This window comes from Aythya fuligula, chromosome 7 (assembly GCF_009819795.1).
Source record: "Aythya fuligula isolate bAytFul2 chromosome 7, bAytFul2.pri, whole genome shotgun sequence".
Classification (NCBI taxonomy): domain Eukaryota; kingdom Metazoa; phylum Chordata; class Aves; order Anseriformes; family Anatidae; genus Aythya; species Aythya fuligula.
In genome coordinates, this window is record NC_045565.1 from 27,401,466 (window position 1) to 27,415,458 (window position 13,993).

A 13,993-nucleotide genomic window follows, 5' to 3' on the forward strand; every position below is an offset into this window, starting at 1 on the left:
CGCCGACACGGACGTACAAGACAGGAAAAGACCTTTTTAGCGTAGCTCTGCACGCCCTACAGAGCTACCGAAGGGCTGGGCTCTGGTAATCTCGTGTGCTGAGCCACGCTCATCCCTAGAGGATTGTTTCCCTGTGTGATAATGAACCATTGCACTCGCCATGGGCTGCAGTACAAAAAGCTGTAGGAATGAGAGAAAAGAAGGAAAAAGAACATGAAGGAAAAAGAGCATAAAAGCAGGTAACTATCTTCTGCCTGCACATGGGAGCAAGCCCTTAGAAGTGCAGGACGACGCAGATGTCTCATCCAATTACACTTAGGGGGTGCCTCAACCCTCACAAAACTGGATTTTACAGCTCTGAGGCCAGAGAGCAGTGGCTGACCCTGGCAGCAGCAACACGCTGCAGCCTGGGTAGTTTTTATCAGCAGTTATCTAATGTTGCCAGTCTCTGAAGCTTTCCTCTTTGCAGACATTCAAGCAACTAACTTAAAAATAAGTTTGCAATTCTGATACGGGCCTGTTTTACTATCTACCCAACAGCAGTCGCACCCATAAACATAGAAGACCATGACAAGGTTTGTTTGGTTTCTTGGTCATTTTGAAAAGTATTTCTGAATTTCGGGTGGCTTTGCTTGTGGTCCTTCAAAAATGTTGATGTCCAAGAACCCAAAAATTTTGGAGTTGCAGTACTTCTGTGGGGTATTTTCAGTCCTTAGTAGATAAGATGAGAAGACAGACCTTCAGTGTTTCTGTCTGTCTCAAGCTGTGCATGAAGCCTGTTTCCAGTCCTGATAAGGAAGCCGGTTTGCTGTCCTGAACAAATCGGGCTGTGATGCTGGCTGCAAAAAACGATCATAGCTGGGTTGGCTTTTTAATCACCTTTTTCAAATATTGCTATATGGAGAACAGTAGGAGCTTAGGAGGAGTGTAACTGGTAAAAACAAAAAAAATATATGTGAAATTTTCTGCATGAAATACGAAGACAGTTTCTTTGTCTTCTTCCTTGAGGGAAGAAAATACCGCTCCGTTAATATTTAATTTTAAAACTTGGGATGGATTTAACAAGGTCATTTAGAAGAACTTATTTGATTGTTAGAAATTCTTACAGGGGATCCAACCGCAGTTCTGTTTGCCAGCACCCCATTCCTTGGGCTGTGACAGAAAGCAGGGCTACAAAGCGCGATTGTGTGGAGTCCAGATAGAAGCTGCCTCCTACCCCACCTGGAGGTGGCAATTTATGCCAGGAGGTTTGCAGGCTCGTGCCCCATACAGGCTTCAGGATGGGTTGTTTGTTCAGTAATCTTCTCTGAGTGGGGATGCTCCCATATCTGGAGTTCTCTGTACAATATTTTTTTGAATTCTGCTGTTTAAATATTCAAATCGATCCGTCACAACCCTGCTTGGCTTGCATCAATGCATCTGACTTTTCAGAATGTTTTCCAAATGACGTACTGATGGGTTTCTGTAACGTTAATACTGCAATCCAGAAACTCCATAGACAAGGGCAGAATTTGATTCTTCCATGTGTGTGTGCTCAATTTAAAAAAAAAAAAAAGAGAGAGATTTTTAAATGCATTAAGATATCAGAGTCCAGAGATTATGCTAAGGAATTTATATGAAGAGGTTGACCTCTGAATTAGAAAGCTGCGCCAAAAACAACCCCTTAAGTAGGGTGTTAGAGAGCAAAATTTCCTGAAAAGCTGCACTGCAGTGCTCACAGCTCTCCATCAGATGTATTATTGCCTTTGACTTGATGGTTTCTCACTATGTGTGCCATCTGCTCAGCTAGAATTTGTTCTCAGCTGCATTACTTCATTCTTGCCTTTTTTTTTTTTTTCATGACACAAATGGTCTGAATGATTGTATTTATTTATTTTTCATACCTCCACCAATGTTCAAGGCAGTCAGTGAGCCTTTCTAAGTCTCCCCAGCACCTGGAAGGATGCTGTCACCTTACCAGAGGGTGTCAGGCAGGTGGGAGCCCGTGCGTGTGCCCACACTGCGGGCATCGAGGCCAGCACGTTGTTCTATCCGAGAACAATGGAGAGGCTCCCAGCTGAAACGTAACCAGCTGAGGGACTTCATAGTCTCACATTTCTCTCTCAATGGGATTTACTTCCACAAGTAACGTTTATTTTTGGTTGCTTTTAGTTAAGGTAGCAAAGGGACTGGAAGGGCGTGTTATAATGCATGTTGCCTAATTTATTCTGGTCTTTCTGTAGGGGAAAGACCAGAATAAATTTATAGGGTTTTTATTATTATTATTATTATTTTTTTTTTTTCTCCCAGCTCAGCAGATAGAGGGGGCAAGGGTACGCCACAGGAATGAGATTTGCCCGATTGCCTGGAACATTGTTGGTCTGGGGCAAGTTCTTTCCCTGGGTGTGAAGCGAAACACAAGTACCCGATGACAGACGAAAATGCAGGTTGGGGAGAACTAACAGAGAGGAGAGAGTGAATCTTCTCCCTCTCTGGAGAGATCAGAGAGCGTGCAGCCTGCATGCTAGGCAGCGTTTTCTGAAATCAAGTTGCCCACGTTACTCGCCTTGCTCCCCTTTGTTGTTCGCTGCCCTGGCTGGGTGGAAAACACGCAGGCCCTCCTGCTGACCCAGGCAGGGCCCGGTGCCGAGCCATATGCAGGCACTGCAAGGATTAGCTCCGCGCCCGGCCGGAAAGGTCTCGCCGCCGTTCCCAGGCTGAGTTTGCCATATGTGTTTCACGTGGCTGTCCTGCGGTTTGCGTGAAATGGAGAGTTCAGCTTCGAGTGCGAGTTGGTTTGTGTTTCCTCATTCTGTTTAATGTAACACAGATGCAGAGGACAGCGTGAGGGCGCCTGTTGCAGAGGGGAGATGCAGCAGGCTTTAGAAAAGCCCCACAGGTTTTGCTAATTCCTTCTCCTTCCCTCAAATTTTCCGCTGCTTCCTGATGGGAGTCGCATGTGGGAAGGAACACCCTTGGACCACCTGTTAAGTGCCTTCCCCCTTTCAGTCACAGGCTTTGCCATCTCTTAAAGACATGGCTTTTTCTTTTGGAGAAGGGCCAGAGACTTGTACAGCAGTTTTCTCCTTTGGAGAGGTGGGGAGAGCGCTCTGACGTGGCACCTGAAGGAGGAAGGAAGGACAGAAAGGAAATTAGAAAGCCTGGACGGAGACCCCTGAGGGCTCCCCTTTGTCCCCTCATGTGAAGTATTCAAAGTATATCCAAGTGTGAAGTACTGCAGTGGTTTCTTCTGTAGGACCGTGTCACGTACGCAAAGCCCCTGCTATTGTTAAATATTCCCAAGACTAATGCTATTAATTGCTCCAAGCCAGTTCAATAAGCTTTTGCCGTGTCCCAGGTTAGTTGAGTGGCCAGCTAAACAGCTGTAAAGAGGAGGCCTGACTGGCTACAGGGGTACGCACCTCTAGCTTCTTAATTAAGTGTGTGCTGTGGTGTGTTATAAGCAGAGGCAGAACAATAGCGCTTTTTGTACCCAAACTTTGCATTTTCTGTTAATCCTTGAATAACGTGAAATACGGGAAAGGTCAACAATTTTGGAAGTCAACTATGAAATATTTAGGTTTAGGAAGGTGCAAAACTCGTTCTTGAAAAGCTTTTGGTTTAACATGGCAGGGACGGCAGCGGGGAGGGACCGGCTGAGCCCAGCCCCGCAGGAAGGCTGTGAGGTCCGGCGCTGCCTCTCGCCCGGCTTTGATCGCAACGGAGCGTGTGGCACAGGTCAGCCTTCGTGTGTGCTGGGGGCAGCGGATTAGCACTCGGCCATGAATTTCCTTTACCGAGTTTCTGCTGGCTGTTTCCGAGAAGGCAGATAGCTGATTTTAGCAATAACATTATCCCAAAGACCAGCACTGCCTTTCCTCAAAGCCTCCGCTGCCCTTGGGAGGCAGCAAGTCTCCTCACAAATTGCTCAGGGGTTAAAACACAAAGTATTGAGTGTGCATTTTTAGAAATTGCAATTTCTTGTTAAAACTTTGTCTGGATAACGCTCATTGCTTTCCGGAGCAAGGGCTTGTGCTGTAGCAGCCAGTCCCTCTCACTGTTCATTAGCATAGCTCATTTTTTCCGCAGTTCGCCTAATTAGACTGTGACCCTCTCCCCAGTAGGATCCCATGGCTTTACACTGTGCTGAAGCAGGATTTTGGTGCTGAAATGTGGAGAGACCGAGACCATATGGCATAAACATCAACTGATATTGTTTGCCATCCACACTTGCTGCGTGTAATGCAACAAGAATGGTTCCCGGCAGCCACGTGACTGCCTTCCAGTCCTCCATTTGGGCTGGGTTGGCTTTCCCTTTTCCTTTTTTTTTTTTTTTTTTTCTTCATTCCTAAAGTTGTGACTTTCTGGAAGGAAGCTTGTAACTAGACGGCGCGCAGGGAGCAGGTAGAATGTCAATGGGATGTTATTGGGAGGCATGTGCGTAACGCGGACATCGGCTCCCGGCCCCGCTTCCTCCGCACCCGCGCGCTGCCGCCCGCAGCCTTACATGTCGCAGAAAGGTAAGATGTACGCTAATTTGCCAAGCCGAGCATGGGCTCGTGGTCACCTTTAAAACTCACTTTTAAAGCACGGCGCCTTCCGTAACAAAGCGAAACAGGCAGGCGTACGTAGCTCTGGCTGCGACGGCTAACTTTGATTTCAAATTAATGATTTGATCTGTTTCGTGCAGTAGCTCGTACTGCTTAGCTTTTCGTAACACGCTTTTATCCTTTAAAAGACATTCCATGCTGAATTGGATCCTATTGATTTTCCATGGTTAACCACCCTGTAATAAGCCTCAAAGTCACTGCGAGTAGACAAAAAGCAGAATTACGTTAATGTCATTTACAACCAGCGGGCAGAACTTATTTCCAAAAGCTAAAGGAAGTCAAAACACCAAAATATTCCAAAGATGGTTGAATTTGGGAATGTGTTCATTAGCTCGCGGACAGAGTTCCTTGGATTAGAAAGAAAAGAGAAAGAACCAGAGCTATATTGTTAATGGCGTTATTATTATTTTTTTAATTGCTACATCATACATCAAGACACCTTTTATTTTAAAAAATAAAAGCTTGGAGATGAATAAGATAATTTTAATGAAAAGCAGCACAATTATTTATTTATTTACTTATATATTTAGCGAGTAGCGATCGCAACTTTCTTGGGCATCTTTTCAGACTGGAAATAAAACTGAGTCCAAGCCCCTGAGTGTTATGAGATTAAAAGATACATCAGTAAGCATGAGGTGTAACACCTCATGTGCAGGCCAGCAGAATGAATTAAAACCTGTTTTACCTTAGTCATACAGGCTGATTAGTCACACAGACTGCAGCTACCGAGCAGAGCACATGCAGTAAAGTAAAAATAGACAAAACCAGCACGCAAGAACTAATGGGAATAATGCCCTGCTTAACCAAAGAGCAGAGGCTGTCCGTTTGTATTGACAGTTTTGTCAGCAGAGCTGGGCAAATGACCAGCTGAGGTTAGTGGACGGGTTAATATCTTCACACTTTTCCTTTCCTCACAACTGCCACGTGCGGTGCTCTGGAACCTGATATTTTTCATCAAAAACTGATTCCTATTTTCCATTCGAGTCTACTAATCAATTTTACCGTGCAGCGCTCGAAGCACTTTGACTGTCAGTTACTCCTAATTAATGCTGAAGGCAGACAAAAAGGGAGAATACAATAACTGACGTTATTTAATATAAGATGCCTACCCCAATTTTGTTTCCTTTGTGGAAAGCTCTTTTGGTCCTCGTTCAAGATTTAAGCACTGTTTTATGTTTTGTTTCAGAGGGTTGATTGAATGGCAGTTTATTATTCAAGACAACAAATTAAACTTCTCAAAGCCAGAGAGTTCCAGCACTTCTGGCACAGGCTGTTTTCTGCCAGAAGGAACACACTCAAGTCTGATTCATACCAACTGTTGCTTTTTAATGGAAGAAAAATAAATAAAGATTCACATTAAAAGATTCGCATTAAAATTTCTTTAGCACAGAAATTTGGACGCGTTAAAGAAAAGGCAAACAATGTTCAGTGCAAAACAGATAATGAGAGCTTCCAGGCCAAACTGTGCTGCGTGTTACTTGCATGTAACAGTACGAACATTAGGGCCTAGTATTGCAGTCTGATTTCAAAGAGCTCATGAAAAGAGGGCATTCTTTGATGTTTTGTTTAAATTGAATATAACCAAGAGGGGACACGGAAGCATTGCTCTGGCTGCACCGAAATCAGGAAGGGCTTTGCAGCTCGCTTCAGTAACAGCTGAGCTAGGTCTGTGTGTGTCAGTGTGTTTCCTAAGGTTGGTGTATATATGTACTCTGTATGTGTCAGTAATGAGTGCGGGTGTGTAAACAATAGGAATTTCTAACATACGTGTTTTAAAAACTGTAAACTGGGAAACTATAAAATAGGCCTGAGTTTATACCTGAGTGATATTTATTTTAGGAAACCCACAGAGGTTCTGCTTTTCTATTCAGAATTCTGAATAATAAATAACTGAGAACCCCTCTTATTCCTTTAGATTTCCTCCTTTAAGTAGGAAAGGAAATATCAGTGGTAAAGTAAATTATGTTGGCTGCTTCAGATGAGAGTTCTTGCAGCGTTCCTCCTTGGGCACCCTGGTGCTGCGGTGCTCAGTGCCACGCAGCATTCAGACAGCTTCTGGAGGAGGAGGTGACACTAGAATAATTACAAAGCGATTGCAGTGCTCTGGTGTGACTTTTAGTCGCAGGCTGTTGCTTTTCGGCTGGCCTAGGGTGCAATCAGGAGAGCTCAGATTTACATGTGATTTCTGTAGCCCGTACTGCTCTCATTAGGAGAGCTGACTGCAGCTCTAGAGACTTCATTAGGGACTTAAATTAGAGACTTAATTTACTAATAAATTTTTTCATTGAAATTTTAAAATATATCATTAGACTAATATATAATATATAACATAATATATAATAATATATAATAAATAAAAAGGTGAGTGGTAATATTTTTTCCCACAAATGACAATCCTTTCTCTGAGCACAAATGAAACTACTTTGAAGTAAAAATCCTTCTTAGTACTTTAGCATTTCTGCAGTTATATGTCATTTTCTTGTCTACAAACTGAAGACATAACTTCTGTAAAAGGGCTTTTATATTGTCTTATATTACTGTGAAATAGATACGGGTTATTCAAATGAGAAATTATCTGCCTACCACATTACGCTTCCTACTTTCTACATACAAATGAAAACTGCTTTGCCTCCAGGCAGTGTGAGATATTGATATGCTCAAACTTATTATTTTTGTAGTGGTTAACAATACCCCGTGGAAAACACATTAGCAGAAGGTATGGCGAGATATTACTGTAATATCTTTTCTAGTAAGTACTGTATGCCAAGGATTATTTTCCTGTTGGGCATTTGTCCTTTGTGCTTGTGTAAAAAGCCTTTGAAGGGTTTCTGACTTTTTTTTTTTTTTTTTTTTTTTTTTGAGGCTTATTTTTCATTTTTTCCCTTTAATTACAAGGAGCTTTCCAGATCATTTCTCCTGTAGGGGTGGCTCGGAGCGCCGCTGGGAGCCCTGAGCCGCGGCAGAGCAGCGGGTGCTGCTGCCCGTAGCTTGGGTGCTGCTGGAGCTGCTCACCCCGTTACCTGTTTCTGCCAACACTAACCCCTGTCCCAGCCCCTCTGCTAGCCCTGTGGGTCTGCATTATCATCTTTTATCCTGCTTTTCCACTCCCCAAAAGCTTCCCTGCCCCTCAGTTTCCAACAAGCCCTGGTCTCTGCACTTCTTGGGTGGGAGCCGCTGGTGATTTGGGCACGGCACAGGCACCTGCCCGCTGAAGATATGGGGGAACCCCAGTTCCTCTTCTTATGGGGGCACTGCTGTGAGCGTCCGGCCTGGGGACTTTGCACCGTAAGGGTGTTTGAAGCCTAGAAGATGAGGGTTGTTGCAGGAAAGGCGCTGGGGAGGCAGGCACGGGCAGCCTGCTGCTGCCAGTCCCATGCAGCTTGCCCACAAAGTTTATGAAGCTGTGAGACAACTTCTGTGCCAAGTCAGAGCTTTGCAGCATATTGCAGGGGGCACTGATCTGGTACGATAGCTATTTCTGACAAGTTTTAGCACATATTGAAAATGAAGTTTTTAAACAAATTTCCTTGAAGTTCAGTACATGAAGAATTACGTTTCCTTGGGAAGTGCTTGCAGTTAGATGGCTGCAGTGTGGCTTACCGGATTTCTATGGCCAGATACAGAAGTTTAAAATGTAAAGCAGTGTTCCTGCGCACACACTAATCCTCAGAGCCCTTGACATACCGTGGCGTGTCGTCAAACTGGACACCATTTAAATGTTCTGGAACAATAGCTTGCCCAACTTCTGAAAACCCTTCCCTGTAACCTTGGGTTTAGGTGGTCGATGTGCTAGTTCTGTATGTCCTTTATTTGAAAGTGGTTGAACTTTCCTCAGTTAAATATTTATGGAGACATGTGTTGCAGGAGAGAAAGCAGAAACATACCCAATATACAGTCTGGATTTCCACACAATATAGGACATGTTTTCAGGGTAAAATGTGTACTGAATAACAGTATACAACAAAGGAGAGAAGAAGCATGAAGGCCACTGCAAAATTCAAGAATACCTGGTTTTGTTCTCATGTTGCGACTGTGGGTTGTTGTCTATGGCATTGCCTTTGGCATTTGAAAGTGTCTAAATCCAACAGAAAAGAAACTAAAATGTATAGTTGATTTTAAGCAGTAATGCAAGACATCTCTCCCAGAACTATAAAGCAGCAGTTCTTAATAAGAATCACCAGAGTTCCAGCCTTTTTTTTCTTGAAACTGCAGATAGGGCAGTTGCTTTTTTTTTTTTTATTTTTTTTTATTTTTTTTTTTTTTATTATTTTGAGGGGGGGGCTTTTTTTTTTTCTTTTTTTTTTCCAAACCATGGAGGAAAGAATGTGGTATGTTCAGCACATAGAGCGAACCAGCCACGTGGAAGAGAGGTCCTTGCAATACTAGTGTTTGGAGAGAAGAAGGCAAAATGCATCATGGTTCCCTTCTTGGGAGTGGTCTTTAGTTGATCTGACACTTTCATTAATGACTTGGGTGAACAAAACACCCATTGTAATTATGCAGTTATTGCCAAGAGGAGAGGATTTACAAGTGTTCTGGAGGCAGCACAGGAATCCAGAGTAATCCCAACAAACCGGATCTGGCATAACCTGGATGCAGTATTGATGAGGGCGATGTGAAATGCTGATGTGAAAAATCCACTGGACGGTCAAAAGGAGAAAGGACTGAGCTGGCCATCCCCATGTGGAAAGTAAGACCAGCCAAGTTCCAGTGATCCCTCCAAACAACCATCTCTGGTTCCCACGTGGGCAACAGCTCTTCAGGAACAGGCTGTGCTGTGCTGTTAGGAGGAAAAGCAGTTGCACTGGGCATTACAAACAAATGCAGTACAGTAGATGTGCAGAGAAAGGAGCTGGGGTGGATCTAAGGAAGGCATGACTGTGGCTTCAGGAAGACAAGAGAAACCCTTCTTGGTGTGCGTTGGATGACTGAGCAGAGAGCTGCTGTAGATTTTAAGAGGGGCCTTCTAAGAGTAGGGGAGTCAGGCAATGAATTGTCCCTGGAGGTTGCGAGGTCTCTTCCAGGGAAGGTTCCCAAGAACGGATTAAATGAGTACATCAAGAGTTGTTGAATTCAGCCTGATGCCACCTCAGCAGTTAGTTTAAAAATCCTCATAAGATCTCATCCACGATCACAACCATTATTCAAGTTGTAGCTGCTGTGTTTGCCCCTGTATCCTCTACCGTCATCAGTGGAAAATGTCTGACTTCTCTGCATATGAAAAAATGTTGGGGACATTTTAGGTGAAAATTTCAAACGAGCCCAAAGGACTCTTGGTGGGAGTCAGGCACTTAACTCCCAGCTTTGTAAATCTCGACCTTAGCAGCTCTGTGGTAACATTTTACATTTCATCTTCCAGCTAACTGCTAGGTTGGATGCTTGTCCAGATAAAAGAGTTTACCGTTGCCAAACATATGCAAAACTCTCTTGGCACAGTGCATGTATACATTGGCCAGAGTTTTATTTTAGTCCCTCAGCAGTATAATGGAGGACTTTAAAAGTCATTATTTGGGATAAGAAGGGTTTTACTTGTAGCTTATAAACGTATTAAAGTAGCTTAGGGTTTTTAGTGCTCCCTATCATTAGCTGAACTTACTGGGAAACATGATATTTTTTTAATCAAGTATAACAGAAACTCAGCAAAAAAAATTCTGCAGCAGATGATTTCAGAACTTAAAGTCTAAAAGTGGAGGGTTTTTCTCCTTTCAGCAGATTTTCGAAGCTTTCATGACCAAGAAAATAATTTCACTAAAAAATAAAATAAAATACTTCTTATGGACACATGGAGAGAGAAATTTAGTATCAGCCAGATGCAATCTACGGTGTAGAAAAAAGTTCCCGTGTCCACCTTTTAACCAGTGTACCAGACTTTATTGACGTAAGTGTTGGTTTTATTCAACAAGAAAAAAAAATTAACTTAGGCCCTGTGTTCTTAGTGGGATCCACAAAACAACATAAAACATTGTTACAACAATTAGTTATTCTAATAATTAACATATGTTGTTGAGATTGCTGAATTTTGTGTTTACTTTTACTGGCATTTGAAATACTGCTTTGCAGTTCCATTGAATTCAAGGGGCTGAATTCTGTCCTCAGAAACAAGCAGATACTTTCACAGAAGTCAAATTGTACATTCTTTAATTGAAGGCTAGGTTTGCCCCTAATATTTTTCAGCTTCACCCATGTAGCAATTGGGTTTTAAGTTTTTCAATTTGCTCTTTTCATGCAGCAGCAGTTGTTCTGGATAAGTTTAAAGAAGGCAGCCCTGTGTGTTTTGAATAAATGATACGTTACAGGGAAGGGATGTTCACACAGAATATAATTGATTTTGTGCTTGGATAATTAGAAAATGGTGCTCTTTGATGTGTTCAGGAGTCCCAAATTAAAAATTCGGAGTTTTCTAACTGTTAGAAAAATTGATTCAGAAACAGTTTGAATGGATGAAAAACAGCATGTTGTTGCAAATGTGGTCTTAAATCTAATCCTAGGCTAACAAAGAGTAGTCATACATTTAGAATATTTAGATATCTTCAGATCCTGCTCCATTTTAATTCTGAAATCAACACAATAATAGAAAAATAAAATGTATGTTTCAAATTATTTCGCAGTGAAAAATATTAACAACTATATCTATCAAAGCTTTTGACAAGTAGATATAATTATGCATAAAGGCAAAAGTGTCATGGCAGAAGGGATACAAAATCTTAGAAGATGGGCAAGTTTCATGGCAAATGCAAGAAAAATATGCACAGCTCTGAATTAGTCATTTTTTGAAGAATTCAAATTAATTCCCTATGCAGCAGTTCAAATATTTCTAAATTTAAATACTTCCTAAATACACAGTTGTAGCTAATGTCATAACTTTATTAGTTTGTATTTTAAAAAATTATTCCTTTGTTTTGGAAGGTGCCAGGCAGCACTTTAACATCCTTAATTTTGTCATTTGAAAATCACCGAATTGTAGAAATCAAGCTGTGGGTTGTCAGTCTGTTCTAATAGATGTGTTTTGTGCTCGGCCTTTTCATCACTCTTGTAGCCAGGATTACTCAAATAATCCAGCAGTCTAGATACCTTACCTCCGACACTGTGTGTTGCTCAATGTTCTTGGATGCTAAAAACATAATAAGGATTACAGGGGCAGCAGATGGGCAGAATTTATTTATAGCAATGGGGTCTTGCCAACATTTGCAATTTCGTTATGAATACTGCAGTAGGTGAAGCACCTCTTCAACTCCTAGCTCCTAGAGCTGGGGGAAAACTTGCCTGGTTTGTGGCTTTCTTCATGGAAACTTTACAGCAGCGCTCCTGGCTGAGATATTTTAGAAAAGAAAGATCATCTCTGGTTTTTCTAGTTGTGCAGCAGAGGCACTTGTGTAGCCCAGCTGTGCGTTTAATGTTAAATAAATTAACAAAGAGAACAACTCCTGTTTACTTTTTACAGTATGACCTTACAATCAGGAATGTTTTGCAAGGGATCGAGCTAACTTTGGCTGATTCCCTGAGCACTCAATGGAGAGCGAGAGGTTATTCATTCAGCTGCTTTGAATCATCTTGCGGCAGGGACCCCCCACGAGCAGCCAGGGCTGCGTTTTGGTAACCTGAGGACAAGCTGGGGTGGGACATGTGTGTGTACGAGAGGTGAATGGCCCCACAAAATGCCGCAGCTGAGCCCCATCTTCACTTGATGCTTGCAGTTTCCAATGATTTAGTAAATCTGCAGCAGGTTTATTTGCAAAGCGATGTTATCAAGTATATAATATAATGATTGTAGAACAGAAAGGGAAAGATTTTAAAAGCTCTGCATGCTGCCCCTGCATATCTCTTACAGCCTGTATTTCATAACAGAACAGAAATATTTAAATGTGGATGCTATTCTAAGAGATGCTTTATACACAGCCCTCTTCCCAGCCTCCCATCTGCATATCTGTTTTTCCCACTGCCCCATGACCATTCCCTTCCTTCTTTAGCTTGATTAGATAAAATATTCAGTTTCTGCTGTGCGAGGATAAAGCGTGCAACCCGAAGCACCCTGAAATCTGGAAATGCAAACCAGACAGCTGAATTTTGAAGCTGTAGCCGTTCCCAAACCTACCAGTGCATGGGAATGACCCCCCTCGCTAATTCTGTCCCTCTGCAAGTGGCTCAGGGGCTGCAGCTTCTCCTTACAGCGTTTGCTTTTCTCCAGGTAAGGCAGCTCCTCGCAGTCCCCGGCTCCCCACCACCAGCCTGCGGCAAAGGGCTGAAGCCAGTGGGTTTTGGCAGTGCAGTGGGTGCTGTCCTGCTCCCCAGCCCTAAAGCTTTCAGCCCGAGCTGGCTGGAGGCTGTCCTGCTGTGCAGCTGTGCTGGGCACCCCCTGCTCTGCCTGCCCCCAGTGCAGAGCTCAGAAATTATTTCAGAGCTGGGGGGGCAGCAAACTGCTGGGCATTCCCAGCTGTGCTCTGACAGGGCACTGCTTATGTACTGGGGTGGGTTACAGGGACATACGAGTCAGGTAGATGCAGTCAGACAGAACACGAGGAGAGCAGCAAGTCTGAGGGAGTTTCAGAGCTTGCAGCAGCATTGTGAGAGTTGTGGTTCCCCTGGGAGGGACCCATGCCCACGTCCTGCAGGTAGCTGCGAGAGCTTGCAGGCAGCTGCAGCTGTTGGGATGTGCACACTGCTGCACGGGCTTGCAGCAAGGCACAATTAAGCTGCTGGGAACAGAAGTCGTCTGTGGCTCCTGAGCCTGCAAACGTTACATGCTGGCTCTTCTTTTTCTTTTAGGGCCACCAGGCAGTTCTTATTTGCATGCTCTATAAAACTTTTGAAAACATTTTACAGCTTGCTTAACGTACAAAAGGTACAAGCAGCTATAAAATGAAACAGTAGCTCTGACTGTGGTGAGTGCCGCGCAGCACATCGTAAACCAGGATGGTAAACCAGATGCTGGAGGCACAGAAAACACAGCCTGGGCACAGGGCTGTGCCGCGTTCCCCAGCAAGCATGCTGGTGTGGGATCTTCCACTTGCTGAAACCCTGTGGGGCTTCTCAGCAGCTTTTGTGGGTCCTCAGCTTGCAGGCTGGCAGTTCTGCGAGCCTCTGCGTTGTTTTGACTGGAGTTGCACACTGACTTTCATCCGTAATCAAATTTAGAGCAAACTGTATTATAAATGCAAGTCTGAGAGCGAGGGATGGAAACCGCGCAGGAAAACAAAAGGCACCTCAGCACTGAAGCGCGCTGGTGTCAGCTTGTGCTGGCAGGGAATCTCGTCATGACATAATGATGCACTTATCCAACGGCGTTTTGTATTTTTGGAGACAGATGTGCCGTGCAGTTGCTAGTGGAAGTTAAATGTTAAATATGAAACCCATTCATTTTCTCTTAGTCATACTTTGGATTTAAGCAGATGTTTTCCTAATTTGTG